The 13,708-nt window shown below is 35.3% G+C and overlaps 1 protein-coding gene across 2 annotated transcripts in view; it reads left to right on the forward strand.

Moving 5' to 3' along the window:
* The window catches only part of Dgk (diacyl glycerol kinase 1), a 911,622-nt gene that overhangs the window by 318,469 nt on the left and 579,445 nt on the right, over window positions 1-13,708 (forward strand). The gene's annotated exons all lie outside the window — the stretch shown is intronic.

The raw sequence follows: 13,708 nt of genomic DNA on the forward strand, positions 1-13,708 counted from the left end.
TTTCCCAAATAATTCATTACTTGCTTAAGATTATGTTTATTTATTTCATTTTTACATGTTAGGCGCCAGCACATTGTCAAAGAGCTGATACCCTTGAAATTCAATCTTTCTGTTTAACGCGTATTAATATTTGCAATTTTTCCTGACAGGTGTATCCCGAGTTTCTATAAGCAATGTATATCGAATGTTCTAATTGGGTTCGATGTCAGGAGAATGGTTATCTGTATAAATCGTTTTCGTGGTTTCTCCCATCTATAATGTAAAACGTAGATTGCAACATACATCGAAATTTTGAGGTTCTGTGAATATTTCAAAACACACGAGGGCTCTCTGCCTGAGAGGGAGGTCCCTCTGTGGAGGACTTTCTTTGTCAAGCAAAGAATATCGAATTAGTGTACAGGTTATACAGCAGAGCACTGGTGAAAAGGAAATACCATCTAAATTCAAAATAGGTCTTTTTTAACTTACAAATGCCTTCTGATAGCCGACAGTTGCAAAGAGACTTTTATATATCTCCCTTAAATTCATGTAAAGCTACCTATAGCATACTCTGTATTCAACAGATGAGTAACATGGGCAAACATTGCATATATCGTTTAGCAAATGGAGTAATATAGAGATTGGTTTCTTTTCGGTAATCTTCATGATTTGCATAATTACGAGTTTTTATAATCGTTAGGGTAGGTAGTTAATATACTGATATAGAGGTCAGATCATTCCGTTTTAATGAATATTTTAATTTTTCTCGGCTGCGTGGAGCCCCACCAGTGACCCAGTGTTAATAAAGGCTGGGGGTTCCACATGATTTCGATCTGAGGCGAAAGGACAGACTAGATGGTTGATTTTCGTGCATTTCCTCCTGCGTAACGTTAATATGAACCAGTTTACTTTAGAAAGTTCTCTATGAAAACACCCCTCTGCTACGTAATAAAACTCTTATTCTTTAATTTATACAAATAATCTAATCTAACTTAGCTTTTTGTGTGAAGTAGACAGACAGAAAATTCGTCCCCTTTTCGTGAGGTAAGTGATCAAGTTAGAGAGGGACAAAATTCTCGGAGATCGTATCTGAGGAATGATGAACTGAAATGGAATAGTTTTGGACAGAAATTGTATGCCATCGCTAAAGCTGAAGGTATTTAGTTGCACCTTTTTTTTCTCAGCAAGAGTTGCACTTGTTCTTCCCATTCGTTTTTTTTCATGGCGTTGTTGGATATGATAGCTACAATATTAGCAATCGTAATGAATATGATATTAAAATCTTGCCCTATATGCGGATCATGTCTAAATTTCTGATCTCTAAATGTTGTAAATAGTTATCTAAATTTTAAAGCTTCAAAACTACGATTAGGAAGATATCTTATATTGTCATAACTTTAGCATAATACGAACAGTACGCAAACTGCTAACTTCCGTCAACTGCTAGTGAAAAAAAAAAATATTCCCAGGAAACTCTCCTTTCGGTAAATGTGATTGGTTCACTGCGCAAAGATATCTTAAGAACTAGTTTATTATTTGCTTTCTCTCCTAAGCGGGATAAGCTGCTGGCGAAGCGTTATCCTCAGCCTCGTAATGTATTACCTCTACGTACGCGCAATTCATCGCAAACATGACTTTAAATTTAATGGTGTGAGAAATTCGTTTCTCGGAAATATTTCTTAAAGCATCACTATATGTGATAGTTCTATTGCGTGCTAAAAATACACTGACTACAGATTGAATGTTTATTACCGATGAGATTCAGTTAAAAAAATTTATTAATTCAATAATTTGTTCTCCAGTTGCAATCGTAGAAATGAAAGAGGTTTAGGTAAGGAAAGCGTAGTTTGCGTCTTGTTGATTTCTCCCGTCGTTGAAATTGCTGTTCAGCAGGCCTCACTCTTTTGGCCGGCGGGACTGGTGTTTTTGTTGAATTCTCGGTTCTGGCTCGTTGGTCTGTCGGCGTTACTTTCCTCCGTTTCTGTGCGCCTGGACCGTTTCCCGGTTGGATCCGCTTGGCCAGTGATTGATCCGTCTGTTTCCTTTTTTGTATTGGGGGACTCCAGCTGGGCTTTTGAGCTGGCGGAATTCTTTCCTACCTTCCAGGATTCTGTAATAAATTCTGCAAAATTTGAAAATCATTAAGGCTGTAGTAAGGCTTTATTTGATCAATATTTGCAACCAGTTGTTGGCCATTTTCGGCCTTTAAATAAAAAGTGGCTTCCCGTATTCTCTCAACTATGTACGGGCCTTCAAACCTGGGTTCGAACTTCGCAACCCTGTTTTCGGGTGCGCATGATAATGAGTGTTTCACCTTGAGTATTTTTCTGCCCCAGTTATATTCCATTTCCCTTCTATTTCTATCATAATACATCTTCTGTTTCTGCCTTGTAACATCAGAATTCTTAACTGCTTCATCGATAAGTGAATTCTCTGAATGTCTTTTAACTTGAATTCTTCTTGTCTTTGCTGTACAAAGAACAGCTTATTCAAAGCGTTATGATTTTTCTTCATAAAAATAACTTCGCAGGGGGTCTTCTATGTAGTAACGTGCTTTGCTGCTCTCAAGGCAAAGCCTAACTAATTGACATAGCTGTCCCAGCGGTCATGTTAATTCTTAACGTATCCCCTGATAATTTTTACAATATTTTTATTTATGAGTTCCGAAAAATTCGATTGCGGTCTATATGGTACGGTACCATTTTTAGATGGTGTATGCCAATTCCTGTGTAAAAAAATTGTAAATATACTGCTAACAAATTGTTTTCCATTATCTTATATTACTTTTAGTGGGGCCCCGTATTTTAAAATATATTTATTTAAAAACGAACCTTAGACTATTTTATAGCTGAAGCTCGTTTGAGAGGGACTATTTCTACCCATTTTGAAAAATGGTCAACAATTGTTAACAAATATATATTTTTATTTACTTTTGTTGTTGGGTAGGGTCCGAGAAAATCTATGCCAATCATTTCTTTTGGGAAAGTGACCTTTATGTTTTTTAATACCCGGCCGGGCTGTAATTAACATCATTTATTAATTGGCACAAATGTCAAGACTTAACATACGCCGTAACTACTCTTTGTAACTGCGGAAAATAAACAGCTTCGCGTACACTCTGTACGAATTCCGAAATGAACAGCAATTCTTTTAATTCTGCAGATCATGCAATTCTTCTAAAATATTTAAACGTAGACTCGCTGGGATCACTGGCCAGTATTCCTGATTATCGTTTGTTACTTTTGTACAGAATAACAGTTTGTCGATTATTTCGTAATGCTCCGCCCTGTTGCGAATAGCTGTTAAATCTATATGTTCAAACTTTTCGGGGGTCTTCAAGATATGCTTAAATATCTTTAAATTCTGGATCCTTGTAAAGACATTAGGATTTTTTTGGAAGCAGGTAAGATGAAAAATTTGCAAACGCCTTCGCCGGGAATCGAACCACGGACCTCTGGAATACCGGCCCAACGAGCAGACTCACTACACCACGAAGGCACACTAAGAGAGAAGTAGCAATACCTTATATACTTCTCTTTTTAAGAGCGACTGGGGTTTTTAGGGGACCCAATCGCCAAATCCTGTGTGTGGAAAGTTATCATCCACAACCCATTTAGTTCAGGCGCCACTGTAGAGACATTAGGATTTTTTTTGGAAGCAAGCGAGATTGAAAAATTAGCAAACGCCTTCGGCGGGAATCGAATCACGGACCTCTGGAATACCGGCCCAGCGTGCTACCCACTACACCACGAAGGCACGCTAGGAAAGAGAGAGAAATACCTTATATCCTTTCTTAATTCCTCCACTATGTATTCACGGGATTCAATAACTTTTAAAATGAGCAAAGCACACTTAACTGTATTCCCCTCCTCATCGATTTTTATTCTTGAAAGGACATCGGCAACTAAATTTTATTTTCCAGGCATGTGTTTTATAATTAAATTAAATTCTTGTAATTTTAATGTCCAGCGTATTAGATTAGCCGATAATTTTTTCCCCGAATACAGTCGACCGACAGCCGCATGGTCCGAGTATACTGTTATCGAAGAACTTCCGAAATAGACGTGAAATTTCTAAACCGCTAGTAAAATAGAGAGCGTTTCTCGCTGTGTTGCTGAATAGTTGCTTTGAATAGAATTCAGCGTTTTTGAAAAGAAGGCTATCGTTTGCCCTTTCTGGGAAAGCACAGCTCCAATTGCATAATCGGATGCATCTGCAGCAATCTCTAGATCTTGTTCGCCTTATGGGAATTTCAGCACTTTGGCATTAATTATTGCATGTTTTAGTTGTTCAAAAGCGGTGTTCGCCTCGGCTGTCCAAGAAAATCTAGTTTTCTTTCTTTTCAGCACTAGCAGAGGCTTCACAGTTTTGGCGAAGATTTTAATAAACATTCTGTAATAGGAACATAAGCCCAAAAACGAAGATAATTTCCTAGCGGTGTTTGGGCGAGGGTAACATTTAATTGCTAATATTTTCGAATTATCTGTCTCTATGCCCTTATTCGAAATCTTGTACCCAAGATACCGCAATTCCTTGGCAACGAATTTGCATTTTTTGCATTTATTTTGAAACCGTCCTCGTTAAGCAAATTAAGAAACTTCTTCCAAGTGGTCGTCTATTGTTTCGCTGGTGACTATTATATTATCAAAATAAATGATTGTACTTTTACTCCAAATTGGCCTTAAAACTATGTCCATTGCTTTTTGAAAAGTAGCCGGTGCTCCGCTGAAACCAAACGGCATTCTTAAGAAGGCATAGACGCCTGACTTTGTAATGAACGTAGTCTTTTCAACATCTTCGGGTTTTACGGCGATTTGAAAATAATCAGACGTTAAGTTTAAATTTGTCATAACTTCGTAGAATGAATTTTTCTGATGTTTCATTGCGTATGGACTAGTGGTTGGCAGAATAATTTTATTTTCTAACATTGTTTTTATATGATGTTCCAGAATCTGTTCCATGACTTTATCATATCGATAAGGTTTCGACCGGAATGGAGGGGCATTGCCTCTAATAATAGCATGATTCATTACCTGGCAGAAGCCAGGTTTTTCATTGAACAAGGAATTAAATTTTCTTACTAACTTTTCTTTCTCTTCAAGCTTCAGGTGGTCTCAGCCCATTCCCGTCATAGACTCTTCCGCTTCTTCCGTGGGGTCCATGTGCACCTGGAACGTAAAATTCTGGGAAATAAGATTCGCGCCCGACCTCTAATATTACAGATGTGAGTAATTTTTTATGAATAAAAAGTTAACTTTTAACACCTCGTTTTTGACTTGTACATGCAGTGCGGTTTTTCTCAAACATACGCACTTTTGGCCTTGGGCAGCAATTACGTTTTTTCCTGTAGTTTTAAACAGTTTAAATAAACGACGAAAATGTTTTACAAAGAACTCTTCTGAGAGAAATGAAAACTGAGCTCCGGTGTCCATGAGGGCAGAGGTTGGTATATTATTTACAAGAATATGTATCTTTCGCATGGCTAGATTTTGCACCACCACTGTATTTAGACCTATTTCTGAGGGGCTTTTCTTTCCACTCGGTGACCGTTCCCCCTTCTCGATCACCAGTTTTCGTTTAAATTTTGGCTCCCCGCCCCCTCGTTTCGCTGATTTTTGTTAGCCCTCTTTTGTTATTGTGTAGGGTTTTTCTTAATTTGCATAACAAATTTATTTTAAGTTTTCCTATTCTCAACTTCTGAAACTTTCCCTCACATTCTCTCGCCAGGATGTAAATTTAAAGTTAAGTGAAGTGCTATTTAACACGTTGAGCGCCATGTCAGTCATCTGTGGCTGACACTAGACTTTCCGTTTAGGCCGCTTCGACCGCCGTTGGCTGACAGCGTGTAACATGATATATAACTATACAATTTACACTGTTTTATGGAATTGCAGAAAAATTATTTAAAATTTACTTAATTTTGATTCATTACAGGACTAATGGATTTTATTGAAATGCGGTAAGTATAAAAACGGTTCTCCATTACAGCTATTACGAATTGTGACAACTGTCTTAGTCTTTTTTCTGGCCATTACTCTACCAGCTTCAGTTGCACTTTTATCATAACATAATTTACAATATCTCCGTACTTCAGAGGCTTTTTCTGGTTTTCTTTGGAGTTTATGCTGTCGTTTTTTAGATATTCTTGCATTTCTGTTCGATGGAATATCTTCTTTTTCACAACTTGTAAGGGATAGCGGTAATTCTTTCCGGACTTGAGTAATGCTAATTTTCTGCTTCGTAATATCTTTGCATAGAATGTAACTATTTACAAAACAAGTGACGGGAATACAGGGCCCGGACACCCGGACGGCTTGATTTGACAAATCGGGTGTCGTCCGGTACCCGCACCTATTTAGAACAACACAACCCTGGCAACTTCCTGAGAGGGCTGCATCGGGAATATATTGATGGAGAATATGTGGTATTGACGTGGCCAAACAAGGGCGTGTGCATATATATGCTTCAGTATACAATTAATAAAAAGTTTCATACACAGGTACATTGGCGGTATAGGTACATTGGATACAGGACAGGAGTAAGTGCATGGGGCACCATGTCGTCGCCGTAGGCAGAGAATGGTGTTGCCCTCATACACTACCTTTCTAGAGAATCCCCCCTTCCATAGGGGGCATGGGCGCCTTTTTCAGGCCTTTATTTAATTCTTTAAAAAATGGTACAGTGCATTTTAAATATATACAAAATTACAATAATGAAACTACATATGAAGAAGAAATATTAAATGTGGATAGATTACATGGGGAGCAGTAATTTTTACAGATGGTTAGCACAGTCGTGTTTTTAGGTGTATTTGTAGTCTGTAATTGTATTGGTGTGTGGTGCACATATCATGGTAGTTCAAAGTTCAAAGTTCAGAATTTGTTAGGTGCACCGTGTTTTTGTGTGAGAGTGAGTTTGTGTTTGTGTTGTCTTGTTTTTCTTGGTGGATTTGCAAGGTGGGGGGGGTAAAAGTTCAAAATTCAAAGTTCTATCATTATTGATATACTTGTTGATGTGGGGTTTATGAAGGAAAACACAGCTGCAGACCGTATTGGTGCAGCTTGTCGATTGTTTGTTGGTACATTGGATACATATGTATATTGGTCTAAGTGGTTAATGAGATAGGCAAACAATAAACACTTATACATTAAAAGAAATGAAACACTGACGCAACTGGCGCAATAATGCAGAAGATGACAATTAATGAATACACGTAATCGTGTGTCATCCTATATGACTATACATAAACTACTAGAAATGATATGCATAAACACATACGAATGATGGCGATAAATCAAAACACATAATCATACATTATTCTACTGAACTATACACACACCAATAAAAATGATACATACACACCTATACATTGACAGAAATGATACACTGAGAATGAAAATTGTGTATCAGTGTGAACGATGACAATTAATGGTTACACATATTCGTGTATTACCTTACTTGGCTATACATATATATTAGTACAAATGATACAGTTATACATTAATGGAAATGAAATACTGAAAATGGCACTTATACATTATACGATAGATGAAGAATAATGGTAACACATAATCGTATATCATCCTAAGTGGCTATACATACAATAATAGAAATGATACACTTATACATTAATATACATTTATAACATGGTAAATGATGCATTTATACATTAATAGAAATGGTACACTGGCAATGATATTTTCACATTAATACGAAAGATGATAAGTAACACATAATCATGTATTATCCTACCGCGCTATGCGTACATGAATAGAAATAAGACATTTTAAGCACCTGTAAGTTGACAGAAATGTTGCACTGAGTGTAATGCTTGTGCATCATTGCGAAAGATGACAATTAATATTTACACATAATCGCGTAGCGTCCTACATGGCTATACATACATTAGTAGAAGTGCTACACTTAAACATTAGTACTAGAAACGACACACTGAAGATGGTACTTGTGGATAAATATGAAAGATGACGATTAATAAAAATACATGAACATAAATTATCCTACATGGCTATGTATACATTATTAGAAATGAAACCTTTAACACCTATACATTAATAAAACTGATACACTGAATTGTGTATTAATGCGAAAAATGACAATTAATGATTATACATACTCGTGTGTTATCCTACATGGCAATATAGACATTAGTAGAAATGATACGCTTAAACATTGATACATTACTACAGAAGATGCACTGAAAATGGTACTTGTACAGTAAAACGATATATGACGATTAGTCATAACACAAAATCTTGTGTTATTCTACATGGCTTTACATACATAGACAGGGATGGTACACTTAAACGAATGATGTGCGTTGTATACAAAAGTGCGTTGATCTAGATCAGTGGTGCGCAAACTAGGGGTCGCGACCCCTGTGAGGGTCGCCAGAAGTTTTTGGGGGGTCGCCAAATTTTTATGAAATGCATTATGCCTGCATGCTGCATACCATACAGTGTACATATAAAGAGTGAAGCGCCGTCACTCACTGTTTAATTGCAATTTCATGCTGTCCGCTCTTTCTTTGACCGTAATGCGTAATGTATGTAAAGTGTGATGACGCAAGTTTTCACTCCCGTAGATAGTGCCCTCTTCTCGGTAATTTCTCCAGTTTTACTGAAAAGCGCCTATTTGACTAGACGTTAACCCCAGAGACAGGGAAAAAATTCGCTCCCATGATTAGTCAATTGATTGGCGCTGCGATCACGAAAGCTGGAGTCAGTGTCTAAACGTAGCTCCGAAATTTTTAAATAAGTGTTTCAGTAAATGTTTTCCAACTCCCTAAAAAAGTTTAATGCACCTTTCCTATGCAATGTCTCATTCATGAAATTGAAAAAGGAAACTTCGCTTCTTCGAACCTTCAAATTTCTTGTTAGCTGTTCACTATCAACACGAGAAATCCAAAAGAAACCCTGACACGGAATATTCAGATAAGTAACATTCTGTTCTCTTTACAATATCTTATTCTCTATCACTAAAGTGCCATTAAATGTCTTTATTTATTATTTTCATAAGATTCTAGCATTATACAATAGTTAGTAATAGTAGCAAGTCATGTGGTTCTTTTCGTCGTAACTATTCCGTAGAGACGCCACATTCCTTATCAGTGAGTGAGTGAGTGAGTGAGTGAGTGGGGTTTTTGGCGCAAAACCAAAGATGATTATGACGCGCCAAATGCAAGGTGAGATGATCAAAATTTATGAAATTAAAATACAATAAATAAAAAATAGGTCGACAAATGTACCAAATCCAGAGGATGAAGTCATATACAAAACAAGGTAAAATCACATGTTAAAATCAGAGATATAATCTTCAAAACAAATTACATTAGGTAGTAAAACCAGACTTTTTTAAGTAATCAAATAAATTACAATTGACCTCCCTTCCGATTAAACGGTCGAGAGGTAAGTCACAGCTATTAAAATATTTTTGACGAAGACTATTAAAACATGGACACTCAATTAAAATATGATGGACAGATAAGACCATTCCTTATCAGTAGTCCGTTCTTATCAGCAATTCACACCCTTCGGAGGCCCCCCTTTTCGTGCTTAGGAATTTCTTGAGAGGGAAAAATGGGGATCTCTTGACCATCGATGTGTATAGATTGTGATTTTTGTAACTAAGATTCCCGACTTTTTTTTTTTTTGTTCAGGTCTCAAACTTAGAATTATGAGCAAATATAAATACAGTGTGACGGAATTTGTTAAACTTGTACTATAATAAATTACAACGGTTAAATTAATAAATTTATTTTTAACTAATATTTAAGAAAAATAAACTGCAAAATTTATTTTTGCTGAAATGCTCTCACACTGTGTATGGATTTATGATTTTGTCAATTACTGTTTTTCTGAAATATACATGATTTTTTTTTGGGAACGGTAATAGTTAATGTTACTTTAGTTAAAATATTATGTACATCTCTGTGATGATATATGTCTTTTCTAGTTAGGTCTCAAGATAAGGGCATACACATTAGCATGTAGGAATTCATTTATTTTTATTTTTTGTTTTAACTTAGCTAAAGTTTGCTTCTTAAAGACACTAATTTTTGCAAATGAACTCCTTTTAACTACACTCATGGACACAATCGTATTTTAGGATATTTTTTACTTCTTTTCCTTTTCTTTCTATAGGCCCTTTTTTTCCCCCTCTATTATTTTGGGCCATTTATTTTAAATTGTATTTTGTCCCATCTTTTCTTTCTGGCTTTTTGAACTCGTACAAAATGTACCAAGTTCCTTTTTACTCTCCTCAAATACGAAATTCCCCCTTTTCTATATACCTTTCCTTCGCACCTATGCTTGATTTTTCGCCCATCGGTGCAGAAAGACTTAGCGGGTGCAAAACAAGACGTTGTGTAATTATGATTTTTTATATTTTTATCGAGCTTTGCTACTCTTTGTTATCAGGTATGTACTATCATTAGAGGAAGATCTCTGTTAATTTTATTGAATTTCTCGAAAAAAAAAAGATAAAATTTTATATATTATTTGTTTTAGTTTAAATAATTTAACCCCTATCTTCATAATGGATAAATGGGTAATACGTACACCAGGTACATCTTCAGCTAACAAACGAACAAATACTGATGAGGAGTCGCAAAATACTGAACTAAATGCCCGATCTAAAAAAATAGGAAAATACAATGAAGAATTTATTAAGTATGGTTTTACATTTTGTGTTGTTGATGATGAAATTAAAAAGGCACCTGGAAACTAAACATAAAGAACTTCAAAATAAACATGCCGATTTTTTTCGAAGACGATCTGAAAATTCAAAGTGCACATTTAAAGAAATTTACAACAATACCTCAGAAAGCATTAGGAGCTTCTTTAGAAGTTTCTTATCTAATAGTAAAAACAATGAAACCCCATACAATTGGAGAATCCCTTATCCTTCCAGCAGCAACTAAGATGACATCAATTACGCATGGCGATAAATATGGAAATGAACTAAAAACAATAGCATTATCAAGAGATAACGTGTCTCGGCAGATTTCCGAAATGTCACGAAATATCGAATCAGAAGTCATAAAACGCATACAAAATTCATCTGTATTTGCTTTACAACTGGACGAGCCTACCGATATTACTAAAATGTCACAACTAATTATTTACGTTAGGTTTATTTTTAATGAAGATATAACAGAAACGTTTTTATGTTGCAAAAGTTTGGAAGGAAAAACAACTGGAGAAAGAATATTCGAAGTAATAAATAAATATTTTGAAACAAAGTCCCTTACCTGGGCAAACTGTGTTGCAGTTTGTACTGATGGTGCTGCAGCATAACAGGTTCGAATAAAGGGCTCAGAGGCATAATTCAGAAGGTGGCGTCTCATATGGTCTTTAATCACTGTATAATTCATCGGCAAGCTCTTGTTGCAAAAGATATGGATGAAGAGTTGCTCAACATATTACAAGACACTGTTAGTTCAATTAACTACATTAAATGCAACAGCCACAACAGCCGTCTCTTTTCAATACTTTGCAATGAGATGGGCTCAACGTATGAGAGATTACTATTAGACACCGAAGTCAGATGGCTTTCACGTGGGAAAATACTACGACGGATATTTGATTTGAGAAATGAAGTGGGTTTAATCCTAGTATCCGGTGAACACGGGATTTGGCTACTTTTGGCGACTTTATGATGAGCAGTAAAAACGGGACATATACGATAAGTAGTTAACGGGTCAGTCAAAGAAAATATGTAGTTAAACATAGTATATACTGTGAATATAGTATATATATATACTATGTGTGTATATACGTATACTATGTGTGTATAGTATATATATAGACGTTCTTTGAATCATTTTTAGTGTTGGCGATAATTTTCAAAGTCGCGCCAAGGCAGCACCGTATACTAAGATTTTACCATGAAGTGTACATGTTTTTAATCGAAAAGAAACATAGATTGGCAAGTTATTATATGAAGTTTGGCTAGGGAAGCTGAGCTATTTAGTCGATATTTTCGAAAAACTTAACGACTTAAATTTGAGCTTGCAGGGTGAGAATTCAACTATCATAACTTCAGCCAGTAAAATTCAAGCTTTTAAGAATAAGCTTAGTCTCTGGCAAACTGAACTGAATAAAAACAACACCAACATGTTCCCTTGCTTTAACGATTTTATTAAGGAAAATAATATAGGTATATTTACATTTAAAAACATCATTTCCAATCACATTGAAAAGTTAAAGGAAAATATTTCGAGAAGATTCGAGGATTTTCCTGAAAAAGATCTTGGTTGGATTCGTGATCCCTTTTCCTTTGACATATGCAGTTCAACTCTTCAAATTAATGAGAAAAAACAATTGATAGATCTAATTAGTGATTATACTCTTCGAAATCAAGTTAAGACTCAGCCTTGCCAAAAATTTTGGCTATCCGTGGAAAAACAATATCCCGTTTTATGCAAGAATGCCATCAGAGTGTTAACCCATTAACCGCCAAAACTGCAAGGAATGTTTCTTTTCTCATGAAAATAATAACAAATATTAAATTAAGCACTTACAACATAAATTTACATTGAAAATAAAAAAAATTCTCTTACCTGTGGGAAAAGCGAGTGTCGCGTTCGCGCAACGTCAGCGGAATAAGACTACGGATGTGTAGTGAGTAGGATTGTACTCGTGTGATGTTTCTTTTGAGTTGAGCGCAGGATTACGTTTTAGCTGTATAATGTTTTATAAATCTACAAATCACTTTACTTGTAATTAATTTAATATTAAAATATACATTGTATTTTTTTTACAAATACAGATTATTTCATTTGAAAGATTCAAACATGAAAAGCTTGATTACGATCATGATGTAAAGCTACATTACATACTTTGCATCTATAAACAGTCTGGCTATAGTACTCTTTACAACAAAGTCTTTTGTTATCAACGGACTTTACCATAAAATGTCTACCATCTCCATGCAATGGTTTTTGAATGCTGAATTTACTAGGTCTTCCTGTTGCTGATCTATTTCTGGCTAATTCTACACTCTCAATAGGAGTTTGCAAAAGAAATAATGCATTCTCGCGTCTGAAATCTAAAAGAGACTTTATAATTCCAGTAGTAAAAAGTGGTGATATTTAGTAAGTTTAGATACGGTCTCACCTCATATAATTTATCAGTACTGTCAATTTGACTATTGTCAAATGCAAACTCTGCTTCATATTCCTGTACTGCAAACGTGATATCGATTCTCGTACAACAGGAACAGAAATGTCTTATCAAAAGAGCAATACATTTTTTATTGAATGTTATACATTTTATTTACCAATACATTTTATTTAAAGAATGATATCCTGTAAGCAATAATATTCCAATAAATCTTCTCATATAGGCTTCAAATGCAATAACATCTGTCCTTTTTTTTTTTTTTTTTTTTTTTTTTTACTGAGCGTATATATTTGTCTGTTCAACGAGAGGAGAGTAAATGTCTAAACCAAAAAGAAAATCGAAAACCTCTGCACTAGTTTTACCTTGTGTTTCGTCTTTTATAATTTCTCTTCTATCCCTTTCTTCATGTTCTTCCTGAGACATAACTAACAGTTCCTTTTTTATCCACTTCAAGATTTCAGTCTTCTGCTTTTTAAACTTTTTAGTATGACTATATCTGTTTTTAGAAGGCTGAAACTTACTTCTTACATGAATTTCAACTTCCCCAGCAGTGTCATTTGGTAAAATATCATTATCATTATTTAAAA

This window comes from Stegodyphus dumicola, chromosome 3 (assembly GCF_044657685.1).
Source record: "Stegodyphus dumicola isolate Sdum_Otavi_A_Nest chromosome 3, ASM4465768v1".
Taxonomy (NCBI): Eukaryota; Metazoa; Arthropoda; class Arachnida; order Araneae; family Eresidae; genus Stegodyphus; species Stegodyphus dumicola.